Source organism: Carica papaya, chromosome 6 (assembly GCF_054855325.1).
Source record: "Carica papaya isolate Zhongbai chromosome 6, ASM5485532v1, whole genome shotgun sequence".
Classification (NCBI taxonomy): domain Eukaryota; kingdom Viridiplantae; phylum Streptophyta; class Magnoliopsida; order Brassicales; family Caricaceae; genus Carica; species Carica papaya.
The window spans coordinates 14,392,595-14,407,059 of NC_142314.1; positions in this window are offsets into that span (position 1 = coordinate 14,392,595).

Genomic DNA, 14,465 nt, shown 5'->3' on the forward strand with positions numbered 1-14,465 from the left:
TATAAAAAAGATATTAAATTACTTTTATATGGATAAAACACATTTATTGAGCACCCATATGATTGTCTGCTCACTTGGTGTACATAAATTTTTTTTTTTATCTCTTGAGAATAATGAAAAATTACTCGGTCTCGAAGTATCCTATATTAAATTAATAAGTGCAATTGTAATACTCGGACTCGGAACTTAGTCCGAAATTAATTTTAATATTTTAAAATATATAAAATATCTATTTTTAAAATTAATAAATTTTAATTTAATGTAGAATTATGAAAAAAAAATAGGTTATGGATGAAATTGAAAATAATTTTGGGAAAAAATAGTGAAAATTTAAATTCGAATGTTATTTTTGAAAGAAAAATCAGAAACTAGAGGTCAAAGTACAAATAAGAAAAAATTTGCAATGTAGGACCACCCAGGCAGCAACCCTAACGAACCGAAGCACGCCACGTAGTAAGGCACACTGACATCGATGTCACGCGGACAATTCGTATGTCCCGCGATCGAATGGTCCAAGATCGATCCCGCGTGCGTGGATGGTTCAGATTTATTCCTCCTTTAAACGCGATCGGACAGTCTATCAAATAGCCATAAACGGTTCAGATTTATTTCCTCCTTAAATGTTATCGGACGGTCAAGTTTGAGTGGAATGAGAACTCTGAAAGGAATTTTTTAGAACTAAAGAAGCGGTTGACTACTGCACATGTGTTGACCTTATCGAGTGAGACAGGTGAATATACCATTTATAGTGATGTCTCCTCCCTGGGGTTGGGTTGTGTTCTGGTGCAGCATGAAAAGGTCATAACCTATATCTCTAGACAATTGAAGAGTCATGAAAAAAACTACCCAATCCATGACTTAGAACTTGCCGCGATTATCTACGCCTTGAAGACTTGATACCATTATTTGTATGGGGCGACTTTTCATATCTATATGGACTATAAGAGCTTGAAACACATATTCACTCAAAAAAATCTCAACATGCATAAGAGAGTATGAATAGAACTCCTCAAGGACTACGATTGCAACATTTTGTATCACCCTAACAAAGGCAATATGATAGCCGACGCATCGGCAGAAAAATGCAGGTATGTTACCTCACCTAATGGTTTTAGAATTCAGAGTAATTAGGGCCGCACAACATATACGACTTCAGGATCTGAAGAGAGTTACATGTTTGGCCCATTTGACTGTTCAACCTGAGTTGATTCAGAGAATAAAGGAAGTTTAATCCGTCGATTTCACCCTAGCAGCTATCAGAAAAGATGCATAATAAAGAGTAAATTCAGAATTTCGAGTCTCTGCCGATAGGTTGCTCAGATTTTAGGACAGGATGTGTATTCCATGTGACAATAAACTGAAAAAAGACATTATCACAGAGGTTTATAACTCAAAGTTTGTCATGCATCCTGAAAGTACTAAAATGTATCAAAGTATGCGACCCCAATTTTAGTGGAACGGGATGAAAAGAGAGGTGATCGACTTTATTTTCAAGTATCTAGTGTGTCAGTAGGTCAAATTAGAGCACCAACGTTCAGGCGGACTACTTTAGCCGTTACTAATTCTGGAGTAGAAGTGAGAACACATCATAATGGATTTTGTGACAGAATTGCCTATGGCACACTCGGGACATGATGTCATTTGGGTAATTGTTGATCGGCTCACCAAGTCTTCTACTTATTGGCCATCAAAATGACTTACCCCTTGGACAAGCTAGCAAGAATATATATCTGGAAGATAATCAGGTTACATGGAGTGCTAGTAACAGTAGTATGCGACAGGGACCCTAGGTTCACTTCTCGATTCTGGTCTAATTTTCAACAAGTCATGAAAACGAAACTATATCTTAGTACCGCATTCCACCCTCAGATTGATATACAATCAAAATAGATAATCTGCACACTGAAGGATATGCTTCAAGCTTGTGTTCCTGACTTCTGGGGCCATTGGGATGATCATTTATCTTTAATAGAGTTTACCTACAATAACAGCTACCAAGTAAGTATCGACATGGATCCATATGAGGCGTTATATGGCTGCCTATGTAGATCGTCGATATGTTGGGAAGAGGTGGGTGATAGGAAATAATTCAACTTAGATCTTGTGGATGAGACTTGATGCAAACAAGGCTAAAAACATTCAAGATACTTAAAGAGCATCAAAAGGTGACTTGGAGCAAATTTCAAATGATATAAACACAAATACAGTTCCAAACCTGAAAAGTTTCAACAGACTAGTAACAAGATCAAAGACAATGAAGCTTAAAGAGTTTCTCCAATTTTTCACTCAAAAACATGTGGATGATGGGCTGACCAATTGTGAAAAGTTCAAATATGAGTTTTTTGAACAGCCCAAATTCGTAACTTTAATTGGGTTTAAATGATTTGAGATAATTTTGGCTTATTTGAGTCTTATTGGTAATGGGTGAACAAGTCTTGTGTATGAGCTGGATTAGTTGAGTTGTTTTAAGTATTTTGCATTGTTTTATTTTAATTTGAGTTAATTAAGCCTATATAGTCAAGTGCAACTCATTTTGGGCTTAAGTCTTGTCCTAGTGTTATTACAAGAATGAACCCATAACTATATGGTACCACAAACAGTTAGTGGTGTTGGTTAAGAAGATTGGAATTACATAACAATTACATGCCTATAATTAGCCTAATTATTGTTTGAGTTATAATTGTAATTATTAAATAATTAGTCTAGTTATTGTGGGAGTTACAATTGTAGTTATTGTATTGTAACTTATCGTTGATTTCTTTGGTTATAAATACAAAAGGAACTCTTCTTTGTGGACATTAGGAGTTATAATCAAATATTTTAGAATTGAGTTGAGAGTGTTTTGGCTTTCTTTTCACTTTATGCACAAGGTGTTGATTTGGAATACAATTGTTATCACTTGTATTTCAATTTTGATTTCTTATTTCAATTGTTTTTTGTGCTTGTTTGGATTATGTTCAAGGAATATCATTTATATTTTTTGGGTTCTATTTAACTTCTACCATTTGGGTGATTGAACAAATTTTATTCCTTTTTACTTATGATCTAAATTCTATTCTAAACTGATTGAAGAGTTCTAAGGTTCAAGCAAGGTTCTTGGGATTTCGCATCATTTGGTATCAGAGCATTGGTTCACCACGTAAATTAATCTATTCTTATTTTGTTGTCTTTGTTTTTATTATTTCTTGCACACAAAAAGAACAAATTTGCATTCAGCAAAAAATAAAAATAAAAAATCAGATTAGCCTAATTTTCTTAATTGTGCAAAACACATTTCAACCAATTCTACATTGTGTAATTAAAACACCTGTTGTTATTTCCCTTTTATTTATCTCATATAACATTCAAATACATTTAAAATTTAAAAGAGAAACTCGTTTCAAGGCTGTTTGTTTGGTTGAAATTATTTGTGTAATTTTTGGAGCTGTTTGGAACAACTCACCTCAATTGAGTTTGTTTTCATCCAAAACTGTTTATTTCACTTAATTTGAGTGTTTTGGGTGATAATTTGTGGTTTTATTAGAGAATTACAAGTTTTGTACATTAAATTTCATATTCACCATTTTTTTTATTGCATCTTTAATTTTCATTTAATATCTCTGCCAATTTGCGTCTTATTACATCTTGAGGTAATAATATTGATTCATTGTTGCCTGATTAACATAAAAATCATCATACACTTATTTTTATATTAAGTGTGTGCTCTTCATTGTTTAGATTATTCTACTTTGCTTCTACAATTGAATTCGTGTATCTTGTTTCTTTAGAAATTCTTTATTATCTCTAATTAAAATTGAGTACATAATGATAATTAATTGTTGTTTGAATTGGCCCTTTTGTATAAAGTTATAAAAGATTACTTGAGTGATAAAAAGCAAGAGAGTGTGAGCTCAAAAGAGGGAAAAAGCCAAAATTGAGTGAAACAAGAGTGCCCATACTACGAGAGTAAACACGTGAAGGAGTGATTTGTGAGGTTGCAATCCATTTTGTTTGTCATTAAAATTTCAGATTTTGAAGATAGAGCCATAAGGGAGTGAAAGAATATCAAAAGATCAAGAATTCATCCTCAAAGCAATGCAACAACAATTTGAGAGGATTTAACTAGATATTGGCAACATGAATAAGAAACTAGAGAAACAACAATGTGAATTAAATTCCATGAGAGGGGAAGCTTCCTAAACTAATCCAAGGGCAAGAAGACTTCCAACACCATCTTTTGATGAGGAAGTGGAGGAAGAATTTGATGACCAAGCTACTTTGGTCAATGAAGGTCGAAATTATGGTAGAGATCGAAATGATCTTGATAAAAATATTGGGAGCATCAAATTGAAAATCCCATCATTTCTAGGCAAGAATGATTCGAATACTTATCTTGAATGGGAGCGCAAGGTGGAGCTTATTTTTGAGTGCCACAATTATTTGAAATAGAAAAAGATAAAGCTTGCAGCCGTGGAGTTTGGAGAGTATGCCATTGTGTGATAGGATTAACTCGTCACAAGTAAAAGGAGAAATGGAGAGAGTCTTATTTCCACTTGGGCTGGAATGAAGGCTATTATGAGAAGGCGCTTTGTTCCTACTTACTACTATAAGGACTTACATCAAAAATTGCAAGGCCTTATACAAGAGAACAAGAGTGTAGAATACTACTATAAAGATATGAAGATAACCATGATAAGGGCTAATATTGAAGAGGATAGGAAGCTACTATGACAAGGTTTTTAAATGGCCTTAACAAAGACATAACCAACATTGTAGAGCTTCAACATTATGTGGAGATTGATGAAATGGTGCACATGGCTATAAAGATTGAAAGACAATTAAAGCAAAAGGGGAACACAAGGCAAGCCAACACTTATTCGGCCCAAAATTCCAATTGGATGCCAAATTGGAGGGGAGATAACAAGGCTGTCAAATTCAAAAGAGATGACATAACCAAGCCAAAAGATACTAATGATAATAAAGACAAAAGTATTTCTAACTTCCAAACTGCTAGGAATAGAGATATCAAGTGTTTTAAATGTTTGGATTTTGGTCATATTGCATCCCAATGCCCAAATAAAAGGGTAATGGTGATGCATGGTGATGGTGTTGAAATGGATGATGAGAGTGATGTGGAGGATGAAATGCCTCCTTTGAAGGATTGTAGTGATGGAGAAACGGCTATGGAAGGTAGATTGTTGGTTTCTAGGCGTGCTTTGAATACGCAAGTAAGGAATGATGATGAGGGGGTTAAGTTGCAAAGAGAGAACATTTTTTATTCTAGATGTCTAGTGAATGAAAAATTGTGTAGCATGATTATTGATGGGGGTAGTTGTGTAAATATGGCTAGTACCTTGTTTGTTGATAAATTGGGTTTGGAAACTACAAAACATCCTAAACTCTATAAACTGCAATGACTTAACAATAGTGGGGAGGTGAGAGTTAATAAACAAGTGAGGATGCTTTTTACTATTGGGAAGTATAGTGATGAGGTGACATATGATGTAGTTCCTATGCAAGCTAGTCATATTTTGTTGGGTAGACCATGGCAATGGGATAGTAGAGTGATGCATGATGGGTATCTCAATAGGTATATGGTAGAAAAAGAGGGTAAAAAGTATACTTTTCTTCTTTTAACCCCTAAACAAGTTTTTGAAGACTAAATGCAACTTGAAAAGTCCCATGATGAATTTGCACAAAGAGAGGCCGAGAGAAAAAGAAAAGAAAAAGAAAAAGAGAAGAAAAAAGAGTGAGAGAAAATTAGAGTGGAAAAATGAAAATCAAAAGGAAAAAGAAAGAGAGGTGCATTCGACCATAGAAAAGAATGAGGGAAAAAATGAGTTTTTATGCTAAAATGAAAGATGTGAGAAAAACTTTATTTTCTAACAAGCCAATGATTGTACTCATGTACAAGGAAGCTTATTTCTCAACTAACGAACTTGACCTTTCTTTACCAAGTGTTGTGGTTGAAGTTTTGCAGGAATTTAGTGATGTCTTTCCCGATAATTTACCTCAAGGTTTACCACATTTGAGAGGGATTGAACATCAAATTAACTTCATTCCCGGGGCTGCCATACCAAATAGACCAGCCTATAAGGAACAATTCCGAGGAGACCAAAGAGCTTCAAAAGCAAGTGGAGGAGCTCTTACAAAAGGGGCACATTCGAGAAAGTTTAAGCCCATGCGCAGTGCCCGCCTTATTAGTATGCAAAAAAGATGATAGTTGGCTTATGTGTGTTGATTGTAGAGCCGTCAACAAAATAACGATAAAATATAGACACCCAATACCTCGACTAGATGATATGTTAGATGAATTGCATGGTGCTTGTGTATTTTCTAAAATTGATCTTAAAAGTGGTTATCACCAAATAAGAATGAAATCAGGAGATGAATGGAAAACTGCTTTTAAAACAAAACAAGGGTTATATGAGTGGTTGGTTATGCCATTTGACTTAACTAATGTGCCAAGTACTTTCATGCGTTTAATGAACCATGTTTCATGTGAATTTATTAGAAAGTTTGTGGTTGTTTACTTCGATGACATTCCTGTGTATAATAAATTTATTGATGAACATGTCATGTATTTGAGGCAAATGTTTGACACATTGCGCAAATTTTAACTATATGCTAACATGAAGAAATGTACATTTTGCATTGATCGCATCACTTTCTTAGGATATATCGTGAGTGCAAAAGGAATCGAGGTAGATAGTGAAAAGGTAAAGGCTATTCAAGAGTGGCCGACACCTACAAGTGTAAGTGAGGCATGTAGTTTTCATGGTTTGATAGGTTTCCATAGGAGATTTGTAAAAGATTTTAGCACTGTTGCTGCCCCTTTAATTGAAATCATGAAAAAAGATAAGAGGTTTGTTTGGAGAAAAGAACAAGAACATGCGTTTTCCTTATTGAAAGAAAAGTTATGTAATACGCCTTTATTAAGATTGCCTAATTTTGATTCAATTTTTGAAATTGAATGTGATGCCTCTGGACTTGGGATAGGTGCTGTTCTTATGCATGATAAAAGACTCATTGCTTACTTCAGTGAGAAGCTCAATGGTGCACAATTGAATTATTCCACCTATGATAAAGAGTTTTATGCTTTGGTAAAAGCATTAAAGACATGACAGCATTATTTGTTACCAAAAAAATTTGTGATTCACACCGATCATAAATCTTTGAGGCATTTGAAAGGGAAAGGCAAGCCTAATAAACGACATGCAAAATGGGTGGAATTCATAGAATCTTTCCCATATGTGATCCAATATAAGTAAGGAAAAGAAAATGTGGTAGCTGATGTGCTTTCAAGAAGGTATAGCCTTATCTCTACTCTTTCTACAAATTTATTAGGATTTGAGTATTTTAAAGAATTGTATTTGCATTATAGTGATTTTTCAAATGTTTATGTGGCTTGTGAACATGCGGCATTTCAAGACTTTTATAGCCTTAATGGTTTTCTATTTAAAAAGGAAAAATTATGTATGCATAATAGTTCTATTAGGGAGTTACTTGTTCGTGAAGTATATAGTGGTGGTTTAATGGACATTTTGGGATTGACAAAATTTTGAGCATTTTACATGAACATTTCTTTTGGTCTAATATGCATAAACATGTTGAGAACATTTATGCACAGTGCATCTCATATAGGCAAGCTAAGTCTAGAGTTCAACCACATGGATTATATATGTCATTACTCATTCCTACACATCATTGGGTTGATATTTCTATGGACTTTTTGTTGGGTTTACCTAGGACTAGAAAATGCCGAGACTCAATATTTGTTGTTGTTGATCGTTTTTCTAAAATGACACACTTTATACCATGTCACAAAACAGATGATGTCATACACATAGCAGATTTATTTTTCCGCGAAGTTGTTAGAATGCATGGCATTCTTAAAACCATTGTGTCCAATAGGAATGTTAAGTTTTTAAGCCACTTTTGGTGAGTTTTGTGGTCCAAATTTGGGACCAAACTTTTATTTTCTACTACTTTACATCCATAAACGGATGGTTAAACTGAAGTAGTAAATAGAACACTTAGTATATTATTACGTACTTTAATTGAAAAGAATGTTAAAACTTAGGAAAATATGCTACTATTTTTTGAATTTACTTATAATCGGAGTATACATTCTTATATTGGGTTTTCTCCTTTTGGAATTGTGTATGATTTTTAATTTCTTAACTCCACTTGATTTGTTGTCTATTCCTATAAGTGACATTTCCGATTTGGATGGATATAAGAAAGCAAAAATGGTTAAATCAATCCATGAAAAAGCAAGGTAGAACATTGAAAATAAAAATGAACAAGTAGCCTCCCATATCAATAAAGGAAGGCGCAATATTTCATTTGAACCCGGAGATTGGGTGTGGGTTCACATGCGCAAGGAACGATTTCCATCAAAACGAAAATCTAAGTTGGATGCTCGTAGGGATGGTCCATTTCAAATCATAGCCAAAATCAATGAAAATGCCTACAAAGTGGATCTACCAGGTAAATATAGTGTTTCGGCTACATTCAACATATCTAATTTATTCCATTTTGAAATTGATGCAGGAATTGATTCGAGGATGAATCCTTTTGAGGGGAAAGAGAATGATGCAAATAAGACTAAAAACACTCAAGATACTCAAAGAGCATCAAAAGGTGACTTGGAGCAAATTTCAAATGATGTAAACACAAATAGAGTTCCAAACTTAGAAAGTTTCAGCGGACCAGTAACAAGATCAAAGGCAAAGAAGCTTAAAGAGTTGCTTCAAGTTTTCACTCAAAAACATGTGGATGATGGGCTGGCAAATTGTGGAAAGTTCAAATATGAGCTTTTGAACAGCCCAAATTCGTAACTTTAATTGGGTTTAAATGATTTGGGATAATTTGGGCTTGTTTGAGTCTTATTGGTAATTGGTGAATAAGCCTTGTGTATGAGATGGATTAGTTGAGTTGTTTTAAGTATTTTGCATTGTTTTATTTTAGTTTGAGTTAATTAAGCCTATATAATCAAGTGTAACTCATTTTAGGCTTAAGTCTTATCTTACTGTTATTACAAAAATGAGCCCATAACTAGATGGTGCCACAAACAATTAGTGGTGTTGGTTAAGAACATTGGAGTTATATAACAATTACATGCCTATAATTTAGCTTAGTTATTGTTGAAGTTACAATTGTAATTATCACATAATTAGCCTAGTTATTGCGGGAGTTACAATTGTAGTTATTGTATTGTAACTTATCTGATGCAAAAAATGCTAAAAACACTCAAGATACTCAAAGAATATCAAAAGGTGACTTGTAGCAAATTTCAAATGATGTAAACACAAATACAGTTCCAACCTAGAAAGTTTCAGCGGACCAGTAACAAAATCAAAGGTAAAAAAGCTTAAAGAGTTGCTCCCAGTTTTTACTCAAAAACATGTGGATGATGGGCTGGCCAATTGTGAAAAGTTCAAATATGAACTTTTTGAACAGCCCAAATTCGTAACTTTAATTGGATTTAAGTGATTTGGGATAATTTAGACTTGTTTGAGTCTTATTGATAATGGATGAATAAGCCTTGTGTATGGCCTGGATTAGTTGAGTTGTTTTAAGTATTTTGAATTGTTTTATTTTAGTTCGAGTTAATTAAGCCCATATAGTTAAGTATAACTCATTTTAGGCTTAAGTCTTGTCTTAGTGTTATTACAAGAATGGGCCCATAACTATATGGTGCCACAAACAATTAGTGGTGTTAGTTAAGAAGATTGAAGTTACAAGGAGTTACATAACATTTACATGCCTATAATTAGCCTAGTTATTATTGGAGTTACAATTGTAATTACTACATAATTAACTTAGTTATTGTGAGAGTTACAATTGTAGTTATTATATTGTAACTTATCATTGATTTTTTTGGCTATAAATGCCAAAAGAACTCTTCTTTGTTGACATCAAGAGTTGTAATCAAACAATTCAGAATGAGTTGAAAGCGTTTTGGCTTTCTTTTCACTTTATGCACAAAGTGTTGATTTGGAATACAATTGTTATCACTTGTATTTCAATTTTGATTTCCTATTTCAATTATTCTTGGTGCTTGTTTGGATTGAGTTTAAGGGATATCATTTATCTTTCTTGAGTTCTCTTTAATTTCTACCATTTGGGTGATTGAACAAATTTGATTCTTTTTTTACTTGTGATCTAAATTCCATTCTAAACCGATTGAAGAGTTCGAATGTTCAAGTAAGGGTCTTGGGGTTCTGCATCATTATCATTGATTTCTTTTGTTATAAATACCAAAGGAACTCTTCTTTGTGGACATCAGGAATTGTAATCAAATATTTTAGAATTGAGTTGAGAGAGTTTTGGCTTTCTTTTAACTTAATGCACAGAGTGTTGATTTGGTATACAATTATTATCACTTGTATTTCAATTTTGATTTCCTATTTCAATTATTTTTGGTGCTTGTTTGGATTGGGTTCAAAAGATGTTATTTATCTTTCTTGGTTTCTATTTAACTTATACCGTTTGGGTGATTGAACAAATTTAATTCTTTTTTAATTGTGATATAGATTCTGTTCTAAACCGATTGAAGAGTTCTAAGGTTCAAGTAAGGGTCTTGGGGTTCCGCATCAAGATCACAGCCAAAATAATTAAGATAAGAAAGAACATCCAGACGATTCACAGCATACAGAAGAGTTATGCGGATACCTGGATGAGCGATTTAGAATTTGAGAAAGGTGATCGAGTGTTCCTCAATATCACCCTTTTCAAGTAAATCAATATGTTTGGCAAGAGGAGAAAACTAAATCCCCGGTTTATTGGGCCATTTGAGATTTTAGACAGAATTGGTACCGCCTTCTATAAACTGGAACTACCTCCGGAACTATCTAAAGTCCATAATGTGTTTCATGTGTCCATGCTACACAAGTACAACGCGAAGCCCTCTCACATCTTGGCCCACGAGGCATTTTCACTCCAAGAGGATCTGTCCTATGAGGAAGTACCAGTGGACATTGTAAACCGAAAGAACAGAGTACTCTACAACTAAAAAATTCCCTTTGTTAAGATCTATGACAGAATCACACACACATAAAGGCCACATAGGAGCTAGAATTAGACTTCAGAGTAGTATCCCCAACTGTTTGATTTAGTGAGATGGAGATAAATTTAAGGGACCAAATTTCTTTTTAAGGGGGAGAATTGTAATACCCAGACCCAGAATTTGTCTTGTTATTAATTTTAACATTATAAAATGTATAAAAAATCTAATTTTGAAATTAATAAATTTTAGTTTAATGTGGAATTATCAAAAAAATAGATTAAGGATGGAATTGAAAATAATTTTGAGAAAAATAGGTAAAAATTTGGGTTGGAGGATGTTTTTGAAAGAAAAATCAGAAACTGGGGGTTAGAGTGCAAATAAAAAATTTTTTGCCATACAGGATTGCCCAATCAGCAATCTCGATAAACCAGAGCATGCTGCATGACAAGGCATGCTGACGTCGGTGCCACGCGGGTGATCCGCATGTCCTGCGATCAAACAGCCTAGGATCGATCCCACACGCGTGGACGACCCCGATTTGTTCCTCCTTTAAACGCGATCGGACGGTCGAGATCAAACCATGATAAACTGTCTAAATTTATTTCTTCCTTAAACGCGATCAGATAATTAAGATCAAATCATGATGGACAGTTCAGATTCATTTTCTCTTTATACACGATTGGACAGATGAGATCGATTATGATTGATGGTCCAGATCAAAGCAGGATGGGTATAAATATCTCTTATCACACGGAAACTCAAACCTTAGTCGCTAGCCTTCGCTGGATAAGAAGAACCAGACACCGGAGAAGGAAGCTGACTGCTGACCGTCGCTGCACCGGAGCCACTGTCGATCACCAAAAGTGGTAAAAAAATTTCCCACTCACTCGAAATTTGATTCCGAGCACTTTTATGGCCAAATCAGAGCAAAATGAATGGCAGGTGAGCCGAAAACTACGAGCGAAGCTCGGCGGAGCAGTCACAGCCAAAGTCCCAAAACCCCTCCGATAAGCCCCTTTCTGATTTTTGTTTCACATAATTTTTTGACCATTGTGTTCACTGTCTTTTTCTATGCAAGTTTACAGAATAAAGAATTTCAGCCGCGAAGGAAAACCGGCAAAGCCGCCGCACCTAGGGGTCCCTCATCGCCTATGAGTTCGATTTTCTTCAATTTTTTGGTCGATCAATGTCCCTAACATATTTTTCTGCAGGAATACGGTCAAAACCAGCAAGGGCGAGGCGAACTACCGTTATGAGCGGGGGAACACGGCGGTGCCGCCGTGCCAAGACCCTGAAATTGGCTGGAACAAGTTTTGGACACCAATTTTGGATTCCTAGGATATTTTTAGGTACGTTAACAAGTGTTTTAAATTTCGCAGAGATAATTCAGAAAAATTGGTACCCATTAGAAAGAGTAGTAGACAACGCGACATTCCGAAACATCGATTCGGGTAAGGATCTCGCATATTTTTTTCTGTTACGGTAAATTGAGGCTTAATAATTAATAATTGTTTGTTTTTATAAAAAATTAGAGAACCTTAAAAATAATTACAGGTCACTAGTGGAGGCAGAACTGGTTAGTTCATTGTCGTTTCGATTTCTTATTTATTTTTCTGTATTGCCGATATTTGGTTACTATTATATTATGTGTATCTCAATTGATGATTTTTAAGGTCTTTTTGGTTATTTGGTTATATATTTTCCATGTATTGTGTGTTGGTATTTCGGTCATTAGTTATTTATCTGTGTTAAACTATATTATTATCTAAGTGTACTCAATTGATTGTTTTTCTGATTTTTACTAATCTTCAGTTTTTTGTCTATGTGATTAGTATATATACTTACTAGGTTAGTGTATCTCACCCCTTTATTAATTATTTTATATTAAGAGGACCAAGATATAGATCCTGATCAACAAAGGATTTGTGAATAGTTCACCACTCAGACTCCCTTCAAAAGCTAATGAAGGTCATCCTAGGATTGTTTAGTTATTTTTCTTTCGTTTTTCTTTGATTTTTGTTTATTCTTTTAGAAGAGACATTCTCATAATCCTATTGAGCATTCTAAAGTATTGTGTAAAAAATGTAAATTCTAACTCCATTATTTCGCTTCCGCATTTAATTTATGACTTTATTTTATCAAAGGTTTCGAGTTTTTACAGCAATAATGTATCTTATTAATAATACTTGATTAAATGTAATATTTGTAAACTTATCAACAAGATATTTATAGGAGGACATTAAAATATAATTAAATATATATTTAGATATATTTGATGAACAATATACTTAAAATATTTTCTTTAAAAGGATTTAAAACAACAACTAATTTGATATACATATACATGATATTTATGAGATCCAAATAAAATAATAATGTAAATAAGTCATTTATTTTTGTTTGGTGATGCTACAATATTATGATGCTATGTAAAACAGATAATAGTTACTACTTCTTCAAATCATGTAAAGTTACTTGCTACATGTTAGGTAAGTTCAGAATGCGCATGACCAATTGTTATTTTTCCTCACCATTTTTTCTAATAGTATTTATGTACATGTGTGTGTATATTCATATATGCATATATATAGATTTTTCTCTTCCTCTTCCCATTTTATATGTTCTTCTTCCTATTTGGATGTTAAGAAAAATACCGAATGTGAGTTTTTATTTTTTTTCGTATTTTTATCTCAAAAGATACTTAAAAAGAGAGAGATTGAGTGTGTTGGCATTTAAGATTGAGATCGCGGTAGGAAAATATTTAGTTACCTTTCTTTTTCTTCTCATTTAGTTCTTCACCTTTCTATAGTGTATGTGTATGTGAAAGAGAGAGAGGAAGTGATGAGAACTTAAGGGAATATTGAATAGTGCTAAATATTTTATTATTATTAAGTAAAAAAGAAGTGCTTACTAATCAAATTTTATTTTTTTATTAATGTTTTAACAACATTAGTATTTTTAAACAAAACTAAAAGTTTAGAAACTAAATTATAATAGAAAAATATTTGAAAATTAATTATAATATATACTATAATTCAAAGATTAAATAAAATATTTTTTAAAAATAATGATAACGAAAATAATAATAATAATACTAAAATTTTATGAAATAATAAATAAAAAATGTGACGAAAAGATTTAATTTTATTTCTCTTGCATTGTGGTCAGGGAAAAAGGAAAAAAGAACAAAATCAAGAAGAAAAAAAGGGAAAGAGAAAAATGGAAAAAAAGAAAAAGGAACCAAAAAGAAAAGAAGGAAAGAGAAAAAGAAATAAAGCTTGAAGCCACAAGTTAAAAGAGGGGAGAATTTATTATACGGCCATTTTAATCTGTTTGTTTGCTCAATCTCCAAAAGCCAACGCAGTTTTTAATTTAACCCCCAACAAGTACCATTGGCCTGAAACGACACCGTTTAGGCCCAGAATACAAATGGTCTCGGCCCAATCCCCTTTTTGGATATAAAACGACATCG